This window comes from Equus przewalskii, chromosome 13 (assembly GCF_037783145.1).
Source record: "Equus przewalskii isolate Varuska chromosome 13, EquPr2, whole genome shotgun sequence".
Lineage (NCBI taxonomy): Eukaryota > Metazoa > Chordata > Mammalia > Perissodactyla > Equidae > Equus > Equus przewalskii.
The window spans coordinates 15,380,670-15,404,951 of record NC_091843.1 but is presented as its reverse complement, the minus strand read 5'-3'; the positions used below and the strand labels follow the sequence as shown (position 1 = coordinate 15,404,951).

The window sequence follows — 24,282 nt, the reverse complement described above, 5'->3', positions numbered from 1 at the left end:
GTTTTCTAGCGGGATAGTGAAGAGTAAAATTAGTTAAGTGATTTTTTTCTTAAGGAAAACCTTTTTTCCCTTTTGGAAAACTTTTTTGATAATCCAGCTGTCTTGGGGGAGAAGCAAGTTCTACAAACCTGGATGCATGAGCCCCAAGTTTTCAGAAGCATATGAAGGGGCTCAAGATGCAGGGAGAAGATGAACAGAGAGGAGGCCAAGAGGAGATTTTACACTTCACGATGTAGATTTCTTGTCCCTAGACATCATCAGGGAAGAGTCCAAATGTCATGGAATATTTGGTGGGTTTCTTGTAGCACCTGGTGAACGTAGTGAGCTCTACATCTGAGATTCTTCTGGAGAGAAACAGAAAGCAAGTACAGACACAAGCAAACAGGCCCCATGGACAGTTAGGTTTTTGCAACATTTGTGATTTTTACACTTTATCCAGCGACTTCTCTCTGCATCCATGACACCATCTCTAGTTTGTTCAGAGCTCCCAGGGAATTGGTTGGTAAACAGGGCAGGGGCTCAGGTGAAGTGAGGGAGGTGAGTGAAGCACTTGCCTAGCATGCAAAATTTAAAGGACACAAAAAATTCAGTAGTTAGGATAAATGATATTTAAATACAATACTTTTAAAAATAGAAATTAATGTGAAAAAATCCACAGTGCCATGCTCGAGTCTGAGGCAAAATGAAAAATCGGTAACACTGACCCTGTCTTTCTTTTAAAGTTTTGACGTCACCATGAATTTTCCATTAACTTTGATTTCTTAAAAAACAGTGCAATAAAATATTCTTTATCTTGATTGTTGAGTTTTTTGGCATCTCCTGTCATGGATGCTAGATGGTCAATAGCAAGCAGGGAGGTAGGAGGCCGAGAAAATTAAGAGTAAGGATTCACCACCTAAATTTGGTAGGTTTTCTAAACTTTATTATATATCAGCTAAGTATGGTAGGTAAGAACTGATTCTTTTAGCCTCGTTTGATGAGGAGAACAAGGCACAGTGTGGTAAAACGTTTTGTGTGATGAGTCAGCGCTAGAACGATGTCTTCTTAATTCCCAGGTCTATATTATTCTTGCCACAGTTTGGGTAATTTCTTGGCTGACATTTATGATTTCCTTCTCTCTTTCTTTTATTACTTTATTTTCGTGGCTGTTTCTAGTTTGTATAAGAGTGGGAATGTGTAAGGATGTGAATTTAATTGTCTTTTTTCTTATTTGCCGATGTTACTCTCACTCATATGTAAAAGCAGAAAAACAGTTGCTGCACCATTGCTTTGCTATTTGCACTATTGCTTTTTTTGGGGAAAAAATTCTTGCCTACGTTTAGTCCCAACATCTAAACACAAGAGCTGATAGATTCTGGTAGAAGTCATCATTTACATTTTGATTTAATTATAGTTTAATTAGGATATCTTCCATCGGCATTTTTTTATTTTATTTTTATGGATAAATGATTCAGTAATGAATTATAGATAGATAGATACAGATAGATGGATGGATAGATAGATAATGAACAGTGGTATGTGTTAAATGTCTCAATTTAAATGAAGGTTACTTTTTGTTTTTCCCAAAGTATTGCCTACTTATAAAATATCAAACATTAGCTAGCAAATGCTGTATTTATGGATGAATTTGGGGCAATTTTTATTATTCATACTTAATATTACCTTCCCATGATCTAATTTTTAATGTACGATTCAGTCCTGATAAATATAAAAAAAAGTAAAAATAATAAGAGGAGAAATTGCTTTAATGCAGTAGCATATGAGGGTCAAACTGTTTATTTTTCTTTGCCCATAATGCGGATGCTTCAGGTAGCTGAACTCCTGCTGGATGTGTAATGATGAGGAACCTTTGGACTGAGCCTATGAAGACACAAACAGTCTTCACAGAGACTAAGTAGGAAAGACCCTATGACTTACGCATGCTGGGCGTGTTCAGAAGATGACAATGTGATCACAGGTCAAGGAGAGGAGGAATAGATATGCCATCGAGGAAGATGACAGCTGGGAGATATGACAAATCCCAAGTAACTAGCCAAAAGGCAATGAATGGGAGAATCCACCTCTAAAATCTGGCTTTGGGTTTAGGACCATGGGCACATGCTGCTGGCGAGATAACATACCCCCTTTACACAGAATCTGTTTACCTGCGACAGTGGGGTACTGATTGCCTTGGATCTAGAAGAAACTAAATGTTTGTGTCATGTTTGCACTTCACTTGAAGTGACACAGCACAGTGGTTAAGGACACTGAGTGCAACTGGAACGTCAGCTCTTTCACTAACCAGTTGTGCCTTTGGCTAATCCGCCTAACTTCTCTAAAATGAGAGTGGTGACAGTAGTTTCCTCACAGTGTGGTGATGGGCATTAATTGAGATAATAGACTTAGAGGATCTTCCGACAGGGTAGCCAGAGTGATATTCTAAAACATCATAGACACAAGGCCCCTCTGGAGCTGACTCTTGCCTTGCTGACCTGACTATGAGCACTTCCCTTCTTTTACCGTGTTCTAGTCCCTCCGGCTTTTTAATTTTTTTCTGTTTCTTGCACACACAAAATCATTCCTACAGCAAAAATCTTATGCTGACTGTTTCTTCCTCTTGAATATTCTTCTTCCAGCTGTTTACAGAGGCCTCCCCTGACTGCTTAACTAAAACGCAGTCTCTCTCCACCCCAAAGTGATCTCCTATTCCTTTACCCTATCTTATTGTCCCCACAGCCACTATCTGAAATTGTCTATTTCTTTCTAAGAGAGAAAGAAATTTATTTTCTGTCACTATCCCCTTTGCTTCTTTAGGCATGTAAGCTCTGTGTGAGCTTAGACTTCACATGGGACCTTGTCTGTCTCATTCGACATAGGATGCCCAGTATTTAGAATAGTGTCTATAAGTAGGCACTCAATTAAAACTGTATTGAATGACCGAATGAATGAGCACAAAGTTTATTGTTCAAACAAGACTGTCTCTTATTTGTTTCTGTGTTGGTGATACTATTTACACAAACGAGATGGCAAATTTGAGCCTTGTAAGTGTTGTTCAGTGGCTTTGCTCAGTGTAATTCCTCCCTGAGGTCCAGGGGGTAAGGTCCTTTTTTTCTGAGGATTAGAGGACTATTTGCTTTTACTGCCTGGAGTATGTCCTGTCACAGTTGATCATTTGAACTTTCATGGTATTCAAGTGCTGATGTGGCATTTAAGATCTTAATAGCAAAAGTAAAAAGAATATTTACATAGTTCATAAAAGGACACCCTATGCTTCCTTTCTGCATTTTACAGCACCTCATCACGGTGGAGAGTGGATTCAGTGATGCACTAAGTTTTATATTATCTCCAACTTGCACCACAGTTAAATGACCACCCTGGCTTTAAAACTTCTTGAAGCAAATCACCCATTGCCACCAATACTAAGATGAAACTTCTTTTTTAAATCTCAATAAGTCCCCCAAATGTTATGCAAATTGAAAAATACTCCTGTCAAAAGACTGTCAGATAACACCTCTTATTCCCAAGGACTATTTGTAAGCATACAGAAACATCCAGAAAGAAGTAATAAATTGTTCTAGTGCACTGTTCTGGCAGCCATTAATAAATCAATATGAAGGGGAGTTCTGAAGGGCAAAATGTTGCTGTCGGTGGGTGTCCGATTTAATTTTGCTCTAAATTAATATTTCGAATATGATAAGTGAGCTGGCAGGAACAGATTTCATGATTAATTCTATGGAGTCAAAAATGCTTTGATGGCACTTTAATAGCTCCTCACTGATCTAAAAGTGCCTGAAACAGGCTCACGTGGGTAAGCTCACAAATTGCATGATAATGTGGATCCCACCCAAGGAGGAGATTTACTTTTTATTTTCAAATCTCTGGCGTACCTTGGGATAGACGTGTTTTATCATGCAGGCAGAGACGTTTTTATAGCATTGTGAGCCATGGCTGAATGATGCATGTGGAATAAGTGAGCAGAAAGTGCCATTAGAACCCTCCTGTAAGTCCTGCCTCCCTGAAGCCACATAAATCAGCTTTCAATGGAATCATTGCTCCCCTCAAGATGAGGATTCCTAAAATGAAAAAATTCTATTTCAAAAGAACCAGTAAGATACATACAACCTGAGCTCATGGATGGGAAACAAGAACAGAATCTGAGCATTTACTTTGGGTTCAACACTGACCTATAACTGTTGCTAGCGTGATAGGCTTATCGTTACGTGAACTGGGGTGGCTACCACTGAAATTTTGTTAAAAGTTTATTGAGCACATTAAGAATTTTGCTACATGATGTGACATGAAGGATACAGGCAACAGAGTCTTTACACTCATGGAGTTTATATTCCAGCGTGTGAGGGAGATATAATAACACCACATACGGAAAGGCTGAATGAAGGATTAAATAAGTGCTTTGGGATCTTATGGGAGGACAGAATTAGCTCTGTCTGGGGACTTCTGTGCTTCTTCTCATTCTTAAAGAATGAGTAAGACTTTGATGGGAGTGCACAGGTATTTTAAGCAGAGAAAATGAAGGGGAAAAGCATAAAAGGGTGAAAATTCTTGGCATGTTTGAAGAATGATAGGTAGTTCAGTATGACAAGAGCACGGGGGTTAGGGGACAAAAAGAGGCAAGACTGGAAACTTAGTTTGAAGCCAATGAAGGGTTTTAAACCTGATGTTAAAGTGAGCCGTATTCTTGGGCAGTGAAGAATCAGAAATGGCTTCTTGAGGAAGTAGGATCATGATATACACTTTAGAAAGAATACTGCGGAAGCCATGATTATGTTGGGAATTACACTGAAGAAATCGGAGTTTCATCCCTAACCCAGATTTCTGCTCCTCCTGGGATTAGAGGTCCCATTACCTAATATATCTGGAAGAGTAAGTTTGTGGGGAGGCTGATAAGTTTCAGCTTTGGCTAAATTGCATTTCATGACCCTATAGGACATTAGAGGGACCTCAGAATTCATTAGCAATGCAGATGTATGGATGTGAGCTCAGATGAGATGTCTTGGTTGTAGATATAGGTTGGAGATCACCAGCTTGGATGAGATCATGCAGGTAGAGTGGGCAGAGTAGGAGAGAAGACGTCGTGGTCTAAGCCTTCAAGAATATGAACATTTAGGGATGAGCTAGAGAAGAAAAGATCCCAAACAGAAGGAAATCAAACGTGAGGCAGCATTTCAAAAAATAAGGATCAGCAGGGTTAAATATTATCTAGGAGTCAAGTATGAGAAGGACTAAGACCTGTCTATTGGAATAAGCCACAAAGGGAGTTAGGTGGTGGCACACCCATAAAGGTTTGATATAAGTGGAATCTAGACAATAATAAGTAAAAGAAAGTGTGGGAGTTAAGAAGTTGTGAATATAGACAATTTTTTCATTATTATGTTAACCTTTGATCAAAAATATTGAGTCTCCTCCTCACCAGAAGAAAATCCAAACTTGTTACTTTCATATTCAACATTTTTAAAGCCTTTAGCTTAAGTACAGTGTTTTGGGAATAAGCTAAAGCTGAACTGTCTGTGGTCACCACGTGTACCCTTCCTTTCCCTCAAATGAGGGGTGCCTCATGCATGAATTGTGGTCCTTCCTGCCTTGTGAAACTGTGGGTGCTATAGACAGTTATTAAAGTGGAAAGAAATTTCTCTCCCTTAGCAATCATTTTTACATCTACTAAGGGTCCCTTGACTTGAAAGAAAGCTCCTCATTGTCATAATCAATCAGTGTTTATTAAAGAGTTCATGGAATTATTTGCAAGACCCAGTAGGAGAAAATAAAGAATTGGGACTTAAGTTTGACTTGATATGTGGGGTTTAAAAAGAAATTTCTTATCCTTAAATCATCAAAGTTGTCAAACCAGACTATGTGAGAGAGATTTCCTTGACATTCAATCATTTTCTTATTTTCTTGAGAATTTTTTTTGTTGTTCTATGTTTTAAACAATTTAATTTTCTTTTGTCTTGAGCTGAACATTAAAGATTTGGAGATTTGTATTCATGTTTGAGAACTTTGGTTGTAAACTTAGATTAGAGCATTTTATAATATAAAATGTCACCAGCATATTGATCATTATTAGTTCAAGCTCTTTACTTTAAAAAGAATATTTGTTCTAGAGAATTCTACAGGGAACACCTCCTAGTAAGCCTGGATCCTCCTCATAGGTATACCAAAACTTACATTACAATTTTCTTCCATTAACTTCCAGACAGGTCACAAACAATACCAAATAAATGTTCTAGCATTCAAGTGTGTATCTTGAGGCTCCCAATGTGGAGACGTGTCTTGGGACTAAAACTAGTCTTTATGAGAATGTGTTGTCTCTTCTATGTGGATAAATAAAAATAATAAAAGGGAAATGATAAACCAATTCCTTTATTTAGATTGTTTTGAATATAGGCTAAACTTTGAAGTTGGAGATACACTCATTCATCTTTATAGCTCACCAATGCCACAGCAAACATGAAGGAAAAGCATTCGCATGTTTGCTGTTTTTCCTAGAAGTCTGTGTAACATTTAATTTATTTGATGGTTGAGTAAAATGTGGGTAAATGCACATTTGCATTTTTTTTTGTTTTTTTACGTGGGAGTCTGTTTTTTTTATAGGGAGGAAACAAGAAAAGCTAACAGCTTTGATTAGGTCACCCACACTTAATTTTCTTTTAATCTGTTCACTTATTTGTTACCTTTTTCTTTCTTTACCTTTGCCATTTCAAATTACACATCAGTGAAGTTTAAGATCATTTATTCTGCATTGGCATTAAACTTTGGCTATTAATATTCATTGAGATCCTTGAAAATTGATTAGTAATTAAGTTCCAAAGACTTATCTGTGAAGCTGTTCATTCACTCTTCTTTTGTTTAATAGTCTTCATGTACATAGCATCATTCACTTATTTTCTCACTCCTCTCTCAAGGATCTCCCAACAAATTATTGCTTAACAAACTCGTGTATTTTTGGCTTCACTGGCATTTCTAAGCTGTGTAGCTATGAATCTCATATCTAAGTTTGTAAATTAATGGGTAAGGGAAACATCCAGGCTCATATGAATGAATCTCTTTTTGTGTGCTTTAGATCTAACAAAACTGAAGTTTAAAGATGAAACCTGTTTTGAGGATCAGATGTTCATTTAAGTTGGCTTTGCCGGTTGACAAATCCTGCCTGAGATGCAAGTAATGTAGGGTATGTTCCAAGTCTTCAAAAGCATTTTGATGACTGAGATTTCTCCATCCAAGCTAATAAATTCAAACGTTATATACAAGACACTAAACCCAGCCACCTCCATCTGGCCATTAGCCACGTGGAATACTTGTTTCTTCAGTTTTCCAAAGTTGTTCAGACTTAGAGACGCTGTCTTTTCCTAGAAAGGTCCACAAGAAACTGAAATGTCAAACCAGAATGCTAATTTGTTAATTTACCTGGAGAAATAGAGCTATCAGGAGGTCCAGATATTGTTCTAACTTAGCACATTCTCCCCTTTAGGCCTTGGGGTATCAGGATAGACTTCACAATCATCTCCCAAAATTGCATGAAAAATTGTATGCGCATATGCAAACCTGTCCCCCCCCCCCCTTGTTGAGAGGGCCACGGCTTTCTTTGAATCTCGAAGAACCCATGCAGTAGGCGAACTGCAAATGAAACCAAATTCTTGAAGATTTCTTGACAAGCATAGAACCAGAAAAAAGGAAAGTCATCAGAAAAGGTAAATGTTTAATGGTACTGCCATTATATAGTACACTTTCCGGGGCAGACAGGATCCCTGTGCCCAGCAGGGTTCCTCCTCCCCAGACAGGCTTTCATGTGTACCCCAAGTGTTTGGTTTTGAGGTATATCTTCTCTAAGGCTTCCATCGCTGATCAAGTTCTCTTCTGTTCCAAAGTCTTTCTTGAGGTATGTTGCCATCCTTAATCTAGTTAAATTCAATTTTTTCAAGCCTGAGAACTCTTCCATATGTTAAAGGTGATGTTATTAGCTGATCTATGTTATATTGGTTTTATATTTTCAATTTCAGAGGACAATCTTTATTGTCTTATTTATACAATTTGGCAGTTAGGTGAAGACAAATCATTATAATCTCAAGGTACTGGCGGCATGAATATCAAGAGTTTTATTCCTTTAGATTCGGAGGCAGCTCCTGTTGTAATTCATTTATCCTTGAAGGAAAAAAATCCAGCTTTGATCAACTCTACTTCACATTTTGAATTTATCTATCCAATTCTTCCTTGAACAGTCATGCCAGATGATTGCCAAGTTTGGCCTTATAGATTCACTCTACTTTATGTTTGTATTCTGCTTTATTAACTTCTGATGTCTGAAAAATTTTTTCTTCCTACTTTCATTGGGTTTATTATGCCATTCTCTTCTCTCTTCCTGAGATAATGTTTGATTTCTTAGCATTCGGCCTTTCTTCTTTTCTATTATATGTATTTAAGGTTATACATTTTCTCAGAGTGTGGTTTTAGCTACATCCCATATGTATTAATATGCAGTATTTTTATCATCAAGTCCAAAATATTTTCTAATCTCAATTATATTTTTTCTCTGATTTAAGGATTATTTAGTTCATTTCTTAATTTCAAACATATAAGAAATTTTTAGTTATCTTTGAACTAATTTCTAAGTTTCATTGTGGTTAGAGATTATGCATGTAGAATTTCAATCTTTTGAAAGTTTTTGAGACTTGTTTAATATTTCAACATATGTAGGTTTACAAAAATATAGCCTGTGTACTTGAAAAGTATATCTTACAGTTGTTGGGAGCAGATATTTATCCGTAGATCAAGAATGTTAATAGTAATCAAATCTTCTCTATCTCTGTTCACATCCTTTGCTGCTGCTTCTATCAATTACTGAGAGAAATATTAAAATCTCTTAAAGTGACTGTCAATTTGTTTATTTGTAGGTCTGCCAATTTTTGCTTTATAAATTCTCCAGATTATGATATCAGATGCATCTAAGTCTAAAATTTTAAATCTTCCTCATGAATTAAAACTTTTGTCATTATGTGGCGAAACTCTCGTCTCCAATAATGATTTCTGTTTTAATATGTATTTGTTCATTATTGGTATAGTCATCTTGGGTTTCGTTCCCTTATTATTTAAAAGATCTATCTTTATTCTATTTTATATTTCTACTTATATGTCTGCTTTCTTAGGTTTTAGAAAAAAGATATAATTTGGGTTTTTTAATTTTGCAATTGTCTTTTAACTGAACATTTATCCATTCATACTTACTGTAATTGGTAATATTTTATTATCTGTCTCTTTAAACATGACAGGCACGTCGTTCAAACCTATATCTGATAATTACAGTATCTAAATTGCTTACTGGTTCTTTACAATATCTGTTGTTTCTGCTGGTTTTCTGTCATGTTGCCTTGTTTCTTCAGATCTAATCATCTTAGACTGCTTGATAGTCATTGCCCTTGAAAATTATTTGTGGTGTTCCCTCAAGTCTAATGATGTATCTACATACCTCCAGAATGACTCTGCCCTGCTCTAGCCACCACCATGTCAGGGCTGGTGTTTCCTTGGCTGACTCAGTCTATGTATTGTCTTGGTTACAAATTCCCATGGGGTCGTGTCTATGCCCACAGTTCTAAGGGATTTTTTCTCCTTCCCTACTTTTTTTCTTTTCTCCTGCTTTGCTCAACACCAAAGGAAACATTTTTAACTCTTGTTTCCAGAGGGATGGTTGATCCAAATAACCTAGCCTGCAAGAGATGGAAGCCTGCAAATTCTTCTCAATGTTTCAAATATATGTGAACAGTTAACTTAAAGAATAAGATGCTAGCAGACATATTTTGGTGGAAGAGTGTGCAGGGATAAAGGTTCAGAATTGAAGTAGAATCTCAAGAGCCGAGAATCTCAAAGTCAAGACAAATAGCAAGCAGTTTTCATCCACTCGAATTCTCTGAGTTTTAAAATAGCACTGTAGAGGACTTAATTTCTTTCTTTTCCTTTTATTCTGATTAGTCACTAAACACCTGGGGCAGGAATGGGGAAGAGGAGGGTGTTGTTTAACTTCCCAGGTCACATTATTTTCTTCTTTTATGTTAATAAAAATCAGAGTTTCATCAAAATTAAAAATCACACATGTGTATTTCATGACTTCTCAACCTCAGCACTATGGACATTTTGGGCTGGATAATTCTTTGTTTGGAGGGCTGTCCTGTGTTAACGATGTTTAGCAACATCCCTGTCGTCTGCCCACTAGATGCTAGAAGAACCCTCCACTGGAAGCTGTGACTGCTAAAAATGTCCCCAGAGATGTCAAATGTCCTCATTTGGGGGGAGGGACAAGATAGCCACCAAGTGAGAACCAATATATCCTAATATTAAATAAGTGAGTTTTTGTAGGAGAGTGAAGGTTGGTTTTTGTCTTATATTTGTAAAAAACAACCCTTGCTTTAAGTGAAATTGACCAGTTTTTAAATTTACAACCTGAACTGTGAAAATCATAGGATTCTCATTTGCAATGATATTTCTCCAGGGAACACGTACCTGGTTTTTCCTTTATTGTTGAGAGGATCATTGAACTCATTCAAAGTACCTTAGGTTGTCCTTCCTGTAAATTGTGACCCTTCCTCAAACTCCAGGCCCTGTGCTTGGTTCACTGACTCAACAGCCGCTCATGGTCACTAAGTGCAGAGCATGGTGCCAAGTGCTGAGCATGCTCAACAAAGCTGAACACTTGTCCAGGTGGGTGTGCTTGCTGCAATTTTCTGCTGCTTTATTGCATAAGTTTTAGTCAAATGGTTAAGAGAATGAACCAGGAGTCTTTCTGCCTGGGTTTGAACCCTGGTTCTGCCATTTACTAGCTTTGTGATTGTGACCATAGGACATAATCTCTATAAGCCTCAGTTTTTTCTTTATAAAGTAGAAATAATAATGATATGTATCTCATGAGGATAAAACTAAGTAATCATTACAGTGTTTAGAACTAGTTACTGCTGTATGAATGGCACCTATAATATTTATTATGTCTGCTTTTTAACCTCTCTTATGTCAGCTGAAATAACTTGTTTTCTGTATATTTGTTAGGACCTTATCATTAAAATAGAAATCATGTAAACAATTGCAATCATTTAAATGATAAATATAAAATTATCATATAAATTATTTTTATATTTTAAAATTATAATTTGTGAACTATAGAATATATGTTATAAGTATGACATTGGATGCTTTATTAATTGTTAAATATAGGACTACTTTGAACTAATAATTTTGTTGCAAGATTAAAATTACATCTTAAAGTGAAATATTTTGGAATACTTGTAAAAGTGAAATTGATATTTGCATTATATGAAACTGTTTTGAAAATTTTCTTTCAATTTGCCGAGTTTTTTAAATTAATATATCAAAGTTACACAAAAGGCCAGGAAGAATTTTATAAATACTTCAATTTTAAGAATAACATTTTCTGATCTTTTTCTCATATGCTATTGAGACACTTATTATCTTGGATCCTAAAATCAGATAGAGAAAAGGAAAACATTTCTGTAAGGTTTCCTCACATTTATAAAACACTCTCTAATCTGAATAGTGTACTACTGGATACGGCAAATGATGAGATAAGCACATCCCATGAGTCTAATGCTACTTCTATATTGCTAATCTTTTCAAACAGAAAGTATGTTTCTCTTCCTAGGACTTAAAGCAGGCTTAAAAATATTTCTAATCTCACTTCTAGTTTTAACATATTGGAATAAAAACTGACAGTTCCCGACTTGTTGTACAAAAGTTTTAGGAGAAAAACAAAAAATACAAGTGCCTATTTAATGAAACCAGAAGTCAAACAACGTTTGAATAGATCAGGAAATACTACCAAGTGCAGTAAATATCACAGATAGCTGTGAAATAATGGTGAGAGAAGACGAAAATGGATGCAGGACTCAGACAAAGCCAAAAGTGTACTGTTCTCTGAAGTAAGGTGCACGCCCTGTAACAACAAAACCCCTTATGAACAGGAAGGACATGATGAAATAATGCCAATATCTCCTGTTAGCACAGAGTCTCAAGAAGCTAGCTGAGTTTGAACAAAAATCACAGGGACTTACCAATTTTCAGGAAGTAGTATATCAATGAATGGAGGAATGAGGAGACAAATCTTGCATTGTGAGAAGTGCCACACTGCCAATATGGGGTTGTTGGGAAGAAGTAAATATTAAAGGAATTCACAGTATGGTCTTAGTACATAGGATCTTCTGCTAGTCTGTAACATGGCCCTGGCCTCCTTTCCCCAGTGAATCTCCTTTAAGCAGATGCTCTAAGTAGTCATGTCACTAAAAGAAACCATAAGAATGACCTTTAATATAAATAAAAGTTGTCTATATGAAGATAATGGGAGAAAATAGGAAAAAAATAAAGGGAAAAAATGACAGATGAATAATATTCATTATAAACATGTTGTGATGGGACATGTAAAAATTGTGAAGAAATATATTTATATTAAAAATTATGGCATCAATCAATAATATAAAATAAAAATCCAAAATAGATTTTCAAGAGGGAAGATAAAAATATGTCCAGACAATAGAAAGAGATTAAATGTAAGCTGGTGGAGCTTGGGAAACAAAAGGAAAGGGGGAAAAATCACAAAGACAGATTGAAAACAGTGCAAAGAAGAGATACTGCTGAAAACTTATGAAGTACAAAGACCACAGAGTCAAGTGAAACAAACAAATAAAATGGAATAGAACAAAGAGTTTTTAAAAACATGTTCGAGAGAAATTTATAGATCTTGAGCATAGGCAAAGGAGATGCAACATTTTTAAAACTGGTGTTCTGGAAGAAAAGAATAAAAATAATGGGGCAGGAAAAAATATATGTCTATTAGAGAAAAACCTTTTTTAAATAAAAGAGGACTTAAATTTATAGTTTAAAAGGTTAAAATGTGTATCAGAAAATGTTTATCTAGAAAAACTAATACTAAGACCTATTGGATTTTAATGAGAAAGAACAAATCCTTTAGGCAATTAGACAAAAGATTGAGTCACAAATTGGGGAAGAAAGTAGTGAGTAATCAGATGTGCCTCATACTCCCCATGGCAAATCTTAACGCCAGAAGTCAGAGGTGCAATGTCTAAAAGCCCACAGAAGGCAAAATGTGCCCCAATGATTTTATGTCCATCTACAATGTCACGCAAGTATAAATATAATTAAAAACTTATTTGAATTTTCAAAAACTCAGGGACTATGCATTCCATCAGTACGTATTAAAAAATACGTTCTCAAGGAAAAACCTAAGGCAAAGATAAAATTAATGAAGAAATTACAGTAAAATACTGCTGGTGAGCATTGAATCCATTTAATTCTAGGACTAAGTGTAAAGAAGTGTGGAGATCATGGTTACAAAACAGAATGTAAATGTTAGAAATCCTAACAAGATGGATAGTTATCTTAACATAGCTGACCTGCGGAGGGGATGGTGGAGAAGATGGTGATCAGAATACTGATTTCTTCGGTTTTTATAGAGGTAGTATAGTACAGCAAATGGTAGTCAAAAATCAAATTTGAGACTAAGCAATCAAAGGATGGAGCTATAAGTATATTTAAAAGTTTAAAGGTAAACATGAAGAAAAATATTATCTACTAAAATTGAGTACAAGAGAGTTTGGAAAAATAGTAAATCTTTCATTATACATGTGAGGAAGTAGTAAAAATTACCTTAAAAATAGTAAATATTGTCATATACTTAATATGATATAACCTGTGTTGTAAAAGTAAGGATTAGTGTTTATAGTTATAAACTTTGTATTAGCTATAAACTTTAAAAATCATCAGAAAAAAACTATAAAACAAAAATTAACAAAAATATTCATGAGAACTGAAAGCATAACATAAAATTTACTGATACATATATTCTATCAAAAAATGTAACTTCACAAAATTTAGCTATTAAAATGAAAAGATGCTCCAATTGCATCAAAAGAAAATTAATCTGTAAACTATATATAAAAAAGTATGAAACCAACTGCTTCAAAAGATTAAGAATAAAAAGATGACCAAAGATATTCCAAGCCAAGGCAAACCAGAAAGCAGTGTTGAGATGTTAATATCAAAACAAATTGAATTAACATGTTATCCCCCTGCCAGAAAAAATCACTGAAGAGAGTCAATGAAGGGCACCTTATCATGAAATAAGGTTTAATATAAATGAAGATGTGTCAGTTGTGCAAATCTACATATTAACTACCGAATCATCAACAGTAATGTAACAAAAGTTACAGGAAATACAAAGAACAGTCAGGAGCACATTAAGATCATATCATTTTAATTTGCTTGTCTTATTCTGACATACAAGTGATCAAAAAATAAGTAAGGATATGAGAGATCTAAATCACATAACATTTAATAATATAGATCTAATTGATTTTCATAGGACTTTATACCCAGAAATCTAAGAACATACTTTCTTTTCAAATATACAATGAAAACAATCATAAAAATTGATTTTATATTAGGCCTTAAAGAAAAAAAACCTGAGTGTTTAAAAAAATAGAGCAAAAATTCTTTGATCACAATATAATAAAGCTAAAAAGTAATAACTTTACTTACCAGATAAAAGAAAAACCACATAAAAATTAAGAAAATTAAAACTCCCTCAGTAAATTTTTTGGACCAAGCAATTGAAACTGCTTCAAAGAAGCAACTGAAACCAAGATTACAGCATATCTAGAAAATAATGATCATGAAGATATCACATGGGAAATAGCAAAAGCCATGCTCAGATGAGAACTCACAGCCCTGCACACATACTAACACAAAAAATAAGTAAGATAAAAATCTAATTGGAGAAGTTAGAAATAAACAAAATAGCTATAGAGAAAGCAAAAGAAAGGGAGTAATAAGCATAAATGTCAAAATTAATTAGGCAAAAACCATAATGTAGAGAAACATTTAACTGAAGATAAAACAAATGGAAAAGCAAAATAAGACATTGAGAAATAACACAAATGGAGGTGAAAGTAACAGAAGTATAGAGAAAGAACTTTTCTTAACATGAAAGGGCAAAAAGAACAATGGAAAAAAATCTTAAACTTCTGTAGCTTTAAAATACTAAGAACAGATCTAGTCAAACAGATAAATAAAAACAGGTAATAAAATAATTAACAACATAAAACAGGTAAAAAAGTAGTCATGTTTTCTGCCTCAGAATTTTTCTCTGCTTTGAGATAAAAATAATATGTCATAGCCTTTGTAATATTTTATTTGTGTTGCCATCTGCAATTTGCAAGGTTAAATTTTAGTATTTTCTTTTTGAGATCTTACCAGTGTTATGAATAAACTGACAAATTATATATATATATATATATGTATATGTATATCAGACAGAGAAATGGCCTGTAATACTACCATTTGTATCCACGCTCTGCAAGCTCTTGTATTACACTATTTCTAGGGCTGTTAGACATCTCACATCCCACTGATGGCTCCTCAGCATCAATTTACAAATAATTCTAAACTATAACTTTAGCACCAAATGGATCCATTTTCTATTCAGTATTACCATTTATACTTAAGGTGACCATAAATAATTATCCTGGGACAACAGGTATAAATGGAGACTGTCCTGGTTTACCATCCCATCCTGCTCACTTTACTTTCAAAAATATCTTCACTTGTTTGATAAATGATGTGATCATTCCATTCATAACACTGCTGATCAGATAAAACCACACACTGAAAACTGGAGAAACTCCTTACACCTTACTGTCACCTCATTAATTGAGATTGGAAAATCCTTCTTCTGTATGCTGCCACACTCTGCTCTTCTACCCATGGCAGACATAGTAAATCAGCCACAGACTCTTTTCCACCTATCTTACACTAGGTTTCAAAATCCTATTCAACACACCATTTTAAACAACTACTCTTGGTCAAAGATGACATGAGTTTTCAGGGCTGGCCTGTGGGCATAGTGTTTAAGTTAGTGCATTCTGCTTCAGTGGTCCAGGATTTGTGGGTTCAGATCCTGGGTGCAAACCTACACCACTCATCAAGCCAGGCTGTGGTGGTGACCCATATACAAAATAGAGGAAGATTGGCACAGATGTTAGCTCAGCGACAATCTTCCTTACCAAAAAAAAAAGAAAAAGATGACATGAGTTAAGAAATTCTTTTGTCATCCTTGTGTGATATATTATACTCTACTATAATATCTTCAGTTAAATGGGGTTTAGTCCAGGCTATTTAAATCAAAGTATTTATTGAAGCCATACCACATTTGAGGCTTTAAGAAACTAATTTTATTATTGATTTTACTTTAGATATTCAAAATTAAGTTTTGTTTTTATCAAAGGATATACATAAACTTTAAAGTACTTAAGTATACATATAGTTTTATCAAGTATATGCATATAATTTCTCTATAAGACATTTTATGAAAAATAACCTAAGAGATCTAACATTCTGAGAGTAAACATTTGCTTCACTTCCTCTCCTCTCCCTCTTCTCATTAAGATACCCCACGCTAACTGTGCTTAGCGTCCCTCAGAAAGATTTTTTCTTTTACCCTCAGAAGAGAGTAGAGCTCTAGTCTCCTGCTGGAGTAGGGGAGATCCGGCAGTTAACTGCTTCATAAGCAGCTTCCTGTTTTGTGTAACACCTTCATCACCACTCCCAGGATTATGTGGTGTAACCAATTCCTGAGCTTTTGCAGTTGTGAAGTATAAGTTAAGTTGGTTTGTAGATTTCTTCCTTGGCAGCTTAGTAAGCAAGTAATTCTATGTCACTTACCATCATTTATCTGCCTTTTAGTTTCCAAAGTGTTGGGGCGTCCTCCCCCTTTCCCATTATCTTTATCTTTATGGCTTTAGGCATTAAAAATCATTTGCTGTCATTCTATTGGTTCTTGGAGAAAAACAGAGATAAAAGTGTGTATTCAATCTACCTTCTTACCTGTAAATCTCAACCTTGATTTTTAAACTTTTTTAAAGGTGAGAAACCCTTTTAAAAGTACAGAAGGGGGCCATCCCGGTGGGGTAGTGGTTAAGTTGGCATGCACCTCTTTGGCAGCCTGGGTTTCACAGGTTCGGATCCCCAGTGTGGACCTAGCACTGCTTCTCAAGCCATGCTGATGTTTATTGGATGCCACATAAAATAGAGGAAGATTGACACAGATGTTAGCTCAGCGACAATCTTCCTCAAGCAAAAAGAGGAAGATTGGCAACAGATGTTAGCTCAGGGCCAATCTTCCTCACAACGACGACAACAACAAAAAAGTACAGAAGGTTAAAATGTAAAACAGATATAAGTAGGGATGGCCTGATTTTAGGGGGAGAGTTCTGGACATAATCCTGCTTTATATGTTAACAACCTCTATCCTTTCCTTACTATCTCTAAAAAGTTTCTATGGGCTAAATGTAATTTATGTATTTCAAATCAGTAATTTTCAAAAATAAGTTAGCAAATTACCAATAACTTTAAACAATTTATAGTTTAGTAGGACTAGTAAAATAAGCACGAGCATATTTATAATATAAGATAGAGTAATATTAAATCATTAAAGAGTGAAAAACAAATGATACATAGATTCAATGCAATCTTGATAAAAATCTCAGCAAGTTATTTCTTGGATATCAACAAACTGATCTATAGTTTAAATGGAGAGGCAAATGACCCAGAATAGCCAACACAGTGTTGAAGGAGAAGAACAAAGTTGGAAGACTGACACTACACAAATTCAAGACTTGCTATAAAACTATAGTAATCAAGACACTGTGATTTTGGTGAAAGAATAGACAAATAGATCAATGGAACAGAACAGAGAGCCCAGAAATAGACCCACATAGATCTAGTCAACTGATCTTTGACACAGGAACAAAAGCAATACAATGGCGTCAAGATAGTCTTTTCAACAAATGGTCTGGGAACAACTGGACTTCCACATGGAAAAAAACATAACCTAGACACAGACTTTACACTTTCACAAAAACTAACTCAAAATGGATACAGACATAAATGCGAAAGGCATAACTATAAAAATCTTAGAAGATAACATAGGAGAAAATCTAGATGACCTTGGGTTTAGCGATGCCTCTTTAGATTTAACAACAAAGGCACGATCTATGAAAGAAATAATTGGGAAGCTAGACTTCACTAAAATTAAAACTTCTGCTCTGTGAAAGACAGTATCAAAAGAATGAGAAGAAAAGCCATAGACCATGAGAAAATATTTGCAAAAAACACATTTGATAAAGGACTGTTATGCAAAATATACAAAGAACCTTGAAAACTCAACAAGAACACAAACAACCTGATTAAAAAATGGGCCAAAGACCTTGACAGGTCTTTGTATAGATGTATGTATAGATGTATAGATGACAAATAAGCATATGATGCCCCACATCATAAGTCATCAGGGAAATGCAAATTAAAACAACAACGAGATGCTGCTACATCCTTATTAGAATGACCAAAATCCAGCATAGTAACACCAAATGCTGGCTCTCATATATATATGAGAATATATACATAAGAACAACTGTATGAGGAACAGGAACTCTCATAAATTATCGGTGGGAATGCAAAATCATACAGCCATTTTAGAAGACAGTTTAGTAGTTTCTTATAAAATTAAATAAACTCTTTACCACATGATCCAGCAATCATGCTTTTTGGTATTTAACCAAAGGAGCTGAAAATTTATTGAAAACAAAAACCTGCACATGTATGTTTATAGCAGCTTTATTCATAATTGCTAAAACTTAGAAGCAACCAGGATGTCCTTCAGTAAGTGAATGGATAGATAAACACCCAGACGATGGAATATTACTCAGTTGTAAAAAGAAATGAGCCATCAAGCCAGGAAAAGACATGGAGGGACCTTAAGTACATATTACTAAGAGAAACAAACCAATCTGAAAAGTTTACATACTGTATGACTCCAACTGTATGACATTCTGGAAAAGGCAAAAGTATAGAGACAGTGAAAAGATCAGTGGTTGCAAGTGGTTGGAGGGCAGGAATGATGAATAGATGTAGCACAAAGGATTTTGGGAGCAGTGAGAATACTCTATATGCTACCTTAATGATGGTTACACGTCATTATACATTTGTAGAAACTCAGAATGTAGAAAACCAAGAGTAAGTCATATGTAAACTATGGACTTTGGGTCATTATGATGTGTCAATGAGGTTCATAAGTTGTTAACACATATACCACTCTGGTGGGGGATGTTCATAATGGGGGAGGTTATGCATGTGTGGGGGCAGGGGACATATGGGAAATCTCTGTACCTTCCCATACCCATAAATTTTGCTGTGAATCTAAAAGCTTTAAAAAGTAAAGTCTTAATTAAAACATTACAATTAATAGTCTGAAGAAAAGAAGATATGGTGGTTTAATTCCTGTGACTACATGATTAAGAACAAATGTCTAGCATATCACGGGGGCAATTTTAATAATAACCAAAAAACAGCTGCCTATATAAATATTCTTTATTCTTTGGTACTATGCTAATACATACATATATATTTACATATATATAACATTATATAGTACACTATATGTTGTATTATATTACATATATATGCTATGCATACTATGTGTATATTTTAGTATATACTATATATATATATATTTTATATATATATATATTTTATATATATATATATATTTTATATATACTATATATGCTAGCATTCTCTCAAGGACTAAAGAGGTATAGTTAACATTAACATGGAAATATTTCTTTTAATTGATACATTAACTTTAGGTTAATTAAACGAGACTAGAGTTAAGAAACAAAACTTCTGGCTATTAGTTATTTGGATGTGTACTGCCCCCAAATAATATCAGCTCAAGGAGAAAAAGGATCTGGTCCTTTCAATATGCCATCTTCAGTTTCCACAAATTTCCTTGAGTAATAATCTACTGCATACTCTTTTTTCTATGCTTCTTGTCTAGTAAATACATCAAAGTTCTTAGAATATAGTAGCTGTAACATCATATGTAATGAAAAGCATTGTTCAATTTCATAGGATAATCTCATACTTCATATCTAGTTATTTAAAACACAGATGGGCAGATGGCTTGGTTGTGTAATATGTGAGAAAATAAGCTGCCGGCAGATATTAAAAATGGCTTGCCTCTCATAGAGATTCATTCCACTTAACCACAAAAGAAAGCCTATTAATTAGACTTTTGAATCCCATTAAGAAAAACAAATACCAATACTTAACTACTCAAATATGACATGATGGAAAATTGCTAACATAATTAGATTTTTAATAGTGTTAATGACTCTTGTATCTTATTAATAAGAATTAAAACTAATGTAATATTATATGAAGAAAAATTGCCACTGTATGCTCTTCAACAGGGAAATGTAGCACGATTATGTCTATTTCCACATGAAAGGTTTTAATTTTTATTCCCTTGCAGTTGGAATATAACTCACATGTTCCTTGGCTTAATATATTATCCCCGACATTATGTGACAGAAGGTCCTACAAGTACACCATTTAGGTCTGCGGTCTCATTAGAGATCCTAAGTCAAGCATGATGTTGACTCTGGATGTAAAACTATCCGTATAAAACGTTGAAATGTCTTTTCCCTGCCCTCTTTCTCTACCTTTTTGCAGATTATCACTCCTTCAAAGCCTTATTTCACTGCTTTCAATTTTCCCTTTCATTAGCCAAATTACATTCACTGTTTATGCCATGCAATTTGTCATTTTTGGCATGGTCTCTCCCTCTTTAGTTATTCCATAGACGTAAAAAGCATGTTTTAGTGTCCAGTGAGTATGTCTCATCAATTAGCTAATAAACCAATACTGTTTATTTAGCATCTTCATGTCCATCATGTTGAAAACACTGAGTGTCACCAGAGACATTATTGAGGAAGGACATGATCCTTGTACTCAGAGAGGGTGTTTATTTGCTCAAATTATATAAATATTTTAGAAAGTTTTTTTTTCTTACAAACTTGAAGGTGCAATATTCATATTTCTATGAATCCCTCCAGCTAGCTGAATTCGCTATTCTAGCTGCCACGAAGACAAATGGATGTTGGTTTCTAAACCAGGAACCGAACAGAACATCTGAGAAAATAACCAATATTTGAGACAGATGGCTTGCCAACCAACTTACAAACTGACCAAATACATACAGATTATCAAAAATTCAATGGAATGACTTATGATGTGACCAAGGCACACCTCAGAGATATTGTGGGCTCAGTTCCAGACCACTGCAATAAACTGAACATCGCAATAAAGTGAATCACATAAATTTTTTGGTTTCCCAGTGCATGCAAAAGTTATGTTTAGACTATGCTATAGTCTATTAAGTGTGCAATAGCATTATGTATAAAAAAATATACTTACCTTAATTTAAAAAATACTTTACTGCTAAAAAATGCTAACCATCATCTGAGCCTTCAGCGAGCTGTAATCTTTTTGCTGGTGGAAGGTCTAGCCTTGATGTTGATGGCTGCTGACTGATCAGGATAGTGGTTGCTGAAGGCTGGGGTGGCTGTGGCAATTTCTCAAAACAAAATAGCAATGACGTTTGCTGCATTGATCAACTCTTCCTTTCAGCAACTATTTCTCTGTAGCATGAGATGCTGTTTGATAGCATCTTACCCTCAGTAGAACTTCTCTCAAAATTGGAATCAGTCCTCTCAAACTCTGCCACTGCTTTATCAACTAAGTTTATGTAATGTTCTAAGTTCTTTGTTGTCATCTCAACAGTCTCCACAGCATCTTCACTGGGAGTAGATTCCATCTCAAGAAACCACTTTCTTTGCTGATCCGTAAGAATCAACTCCTCATCTGTGAATGTTTGATCATGACATTGCAGCAATTCAATGACATCTTCAGGCTCCACTTCTAATTCTAGATCTCTCACTATTTCTACCACATTTGTAGTTACTTCCTCCACTGAAATCTTGAACTCCGTCACAGTCATCCACAAGTGTTGGAAAGAACTTCTTCCAAACTCCTGTTAATGTTGATATTTTGACCTCTTCCCACGAATCATGAAAGTTCTTAATGCTATCTAGAATGGTGAATCCTTTCCAGAAGGTATTCCATTTATTTTGCCCAGATCTATCAGAGAAATTACTATCTACAGCAGCTGTAGTCCTACAAAATGTATTTTTTTCTTTCTTTTTTTTTTTAAAGATTGGCACCTGAGCTAACAACTGCTGCCAATCTTCTTTTTTTTTTTCTGCTTTATCTTCCCAACCCCCCCGTACATGGCTGTATATCTTGGTTGCAGGTCCTTCTAGTTGTGGGATGTGGGACGCTGCCTCAATGTGGCCTGACGGATCTGAACCCTGGGCCGCCACAGCGGAGCACGCGAACTTAACCACTTGGCCACGGAGCCAGCCCCCAAAATGTATTTCTTAAATAATAAGACTCAAAAGTCAAAATTACTACTTACTTCATGGGCTACAACGTGGATGTTGTGTTAGCAGGCATGAAAACAACATTAATCTTGTTGTACATCTCCATCAGAGCTCTTGGATAACCAGGTGCATTGTCAATGAGCAGTAATGTTCTGAAAAAAATCCTTATCTTCTGAGGAATAGCTCTCAACAGTGGGCTTAAAATAGTCAGTAAACCATGCTGTAAACAGATGTGCTGACATCCAGACTTTATTGTTCCATTTATAGACCAAAGGCAGAGTAGATTTAGCATAATTCTTAAGGGACCTACGATTTTCAGAATCGTAAATGAGCACTGGCTTCAGCTTAAAGTCACCAGCTACGTTAGCCCCTAACAAGAGAGTCAGCCTGCCCTTTGAAACTTTGAAGCCAGGCATTGACTTCTCCTCTCCAGCTATGAAAGTCCTAGATGGTATCTTCTTTGAATACATGGCTCTTTCATCTACGTTGAAAGTCTGTTGTTTAGTGTAGCCATGTTCATTAATTATCCTAGCTAGGTCTTCTGAATAATTTGCTGCAGCCTCTGTATCAGCACTTGCTGCTTCACCCTGGACTTTTATTTTTTTAAGGTTGGCCTTGAGCTAATATCTATTGGTAGTCTTTTTATTTCTTCTTCTTCTTCTTCTCTCCAAAGCCTCCCTGTACATAGGTGTATATGCTAGCTGTAGATCTTTCTAGTCGAGTCATGTGGGATGCCACTTCAGCATGGCCTGACGAGGAGTGCTAGGTCTGCACCCAGGATCCGAACTGGTGAAAGCCTGGGCCACCCAAGTGGAGCACTCAAACTTAACCACGTGGCCATGGGACTGGCCCTTCACCTCGCACTTTTACGTTATGGAGATGGCTTCTTTCCTTAAACCTCATGAACCAACCTCTGCTAGCTTCAAACTTTTCTTCTGCAGCTTCCTCACCTCTCTCAGCCTTCAGAGAACTGAAGAGAGTCAGGGCCTTGCTCTGGATTAAGCTTTGGCTTGAAGGAATGTTGTGACTAGTTTGATCTTCTACCCAGACCACTAAAACTTTCTCCATGCCAGCAATAAGGCTGTCTCACTTTCTTATCATTCATTTGTTCACTGGAGTAGCATTTTTAATTTCCTTCAATAACTTTTCCTTTGCATTCACAACTTGGCTAACTGTTTGGCTCAAGAGGCCTAGCTTTTGGCCTATCTCAGCTTTTGATGTGTCTTCCTCACTAAGCTTAATCATTGCCAGCTTCTGATTTAAAGTGAGAGACGTATGACTCTTCCTTTCACTTGAACACTTAGAGGTCATTGTAGGGTTATTAATTGGCCTAATTTCAATATTGTTGTGTCTCAGGGAATAGGGAGGCCTGAGGAGAGGGAGAAAGAGAGGAGTGGCAGGTTGGTGGAGCAGTGAGAAGGGATACAACATTTATTGGTTAAGTTCTCTGTCTTATAGGGGCATGGTTCAAGGTGCCCCCAAACAATTAGAATAGTAACATCAAAGATCACTGGTCACAGATAACCATAACAAATATAATAAAGAAAATTTTGAAATACTACGAGAATTTAAAAAATGTGGCACAGAGACACAAAGTGTGCAAGTGCCCTTGGAAAAATGGCACTGATAGACTTGCTCTACTCAGGGTTGCCACAAGCCTTCAATTGTAGAAAACGCAATATTGCAAAGCACAAGAAAACAAAGTATGTCTGCATTTACTCTATCTCAGTACTGGCATGTCACTCTCATGTGATTCTATCAGCTGGTAGACCTCTCCTACTCAAAGGATGGTCCTTGGGCTGGCAATGTCAGCATTACCTAGGAGCTTCCGGTAAGTGCAGCATCTTGGGTGCCATCCCAGAGATTCCAAATCATCATCTACAATTTTACAAAATCCCCAAGTTACTCTTATGCACCGTAATGTATGAGAAGCACTGAACTG

General features: G+C 35.6%; 1 pseudogene; it reads right to left on the bottom strand.

Annotated features, from left to right (window-relative positions):
* Positions 1 to 247: 247 nt before the first annotated feature.
* LOC139075423 (tigger transposable element-derived protein 1-like) lies at positions 248 to 23,722 on the bottom strand (annotated as a pseudogene).
* Between the last annotated feature and the right edge of the window lie 560 nt (positions 23,723 to 24,282).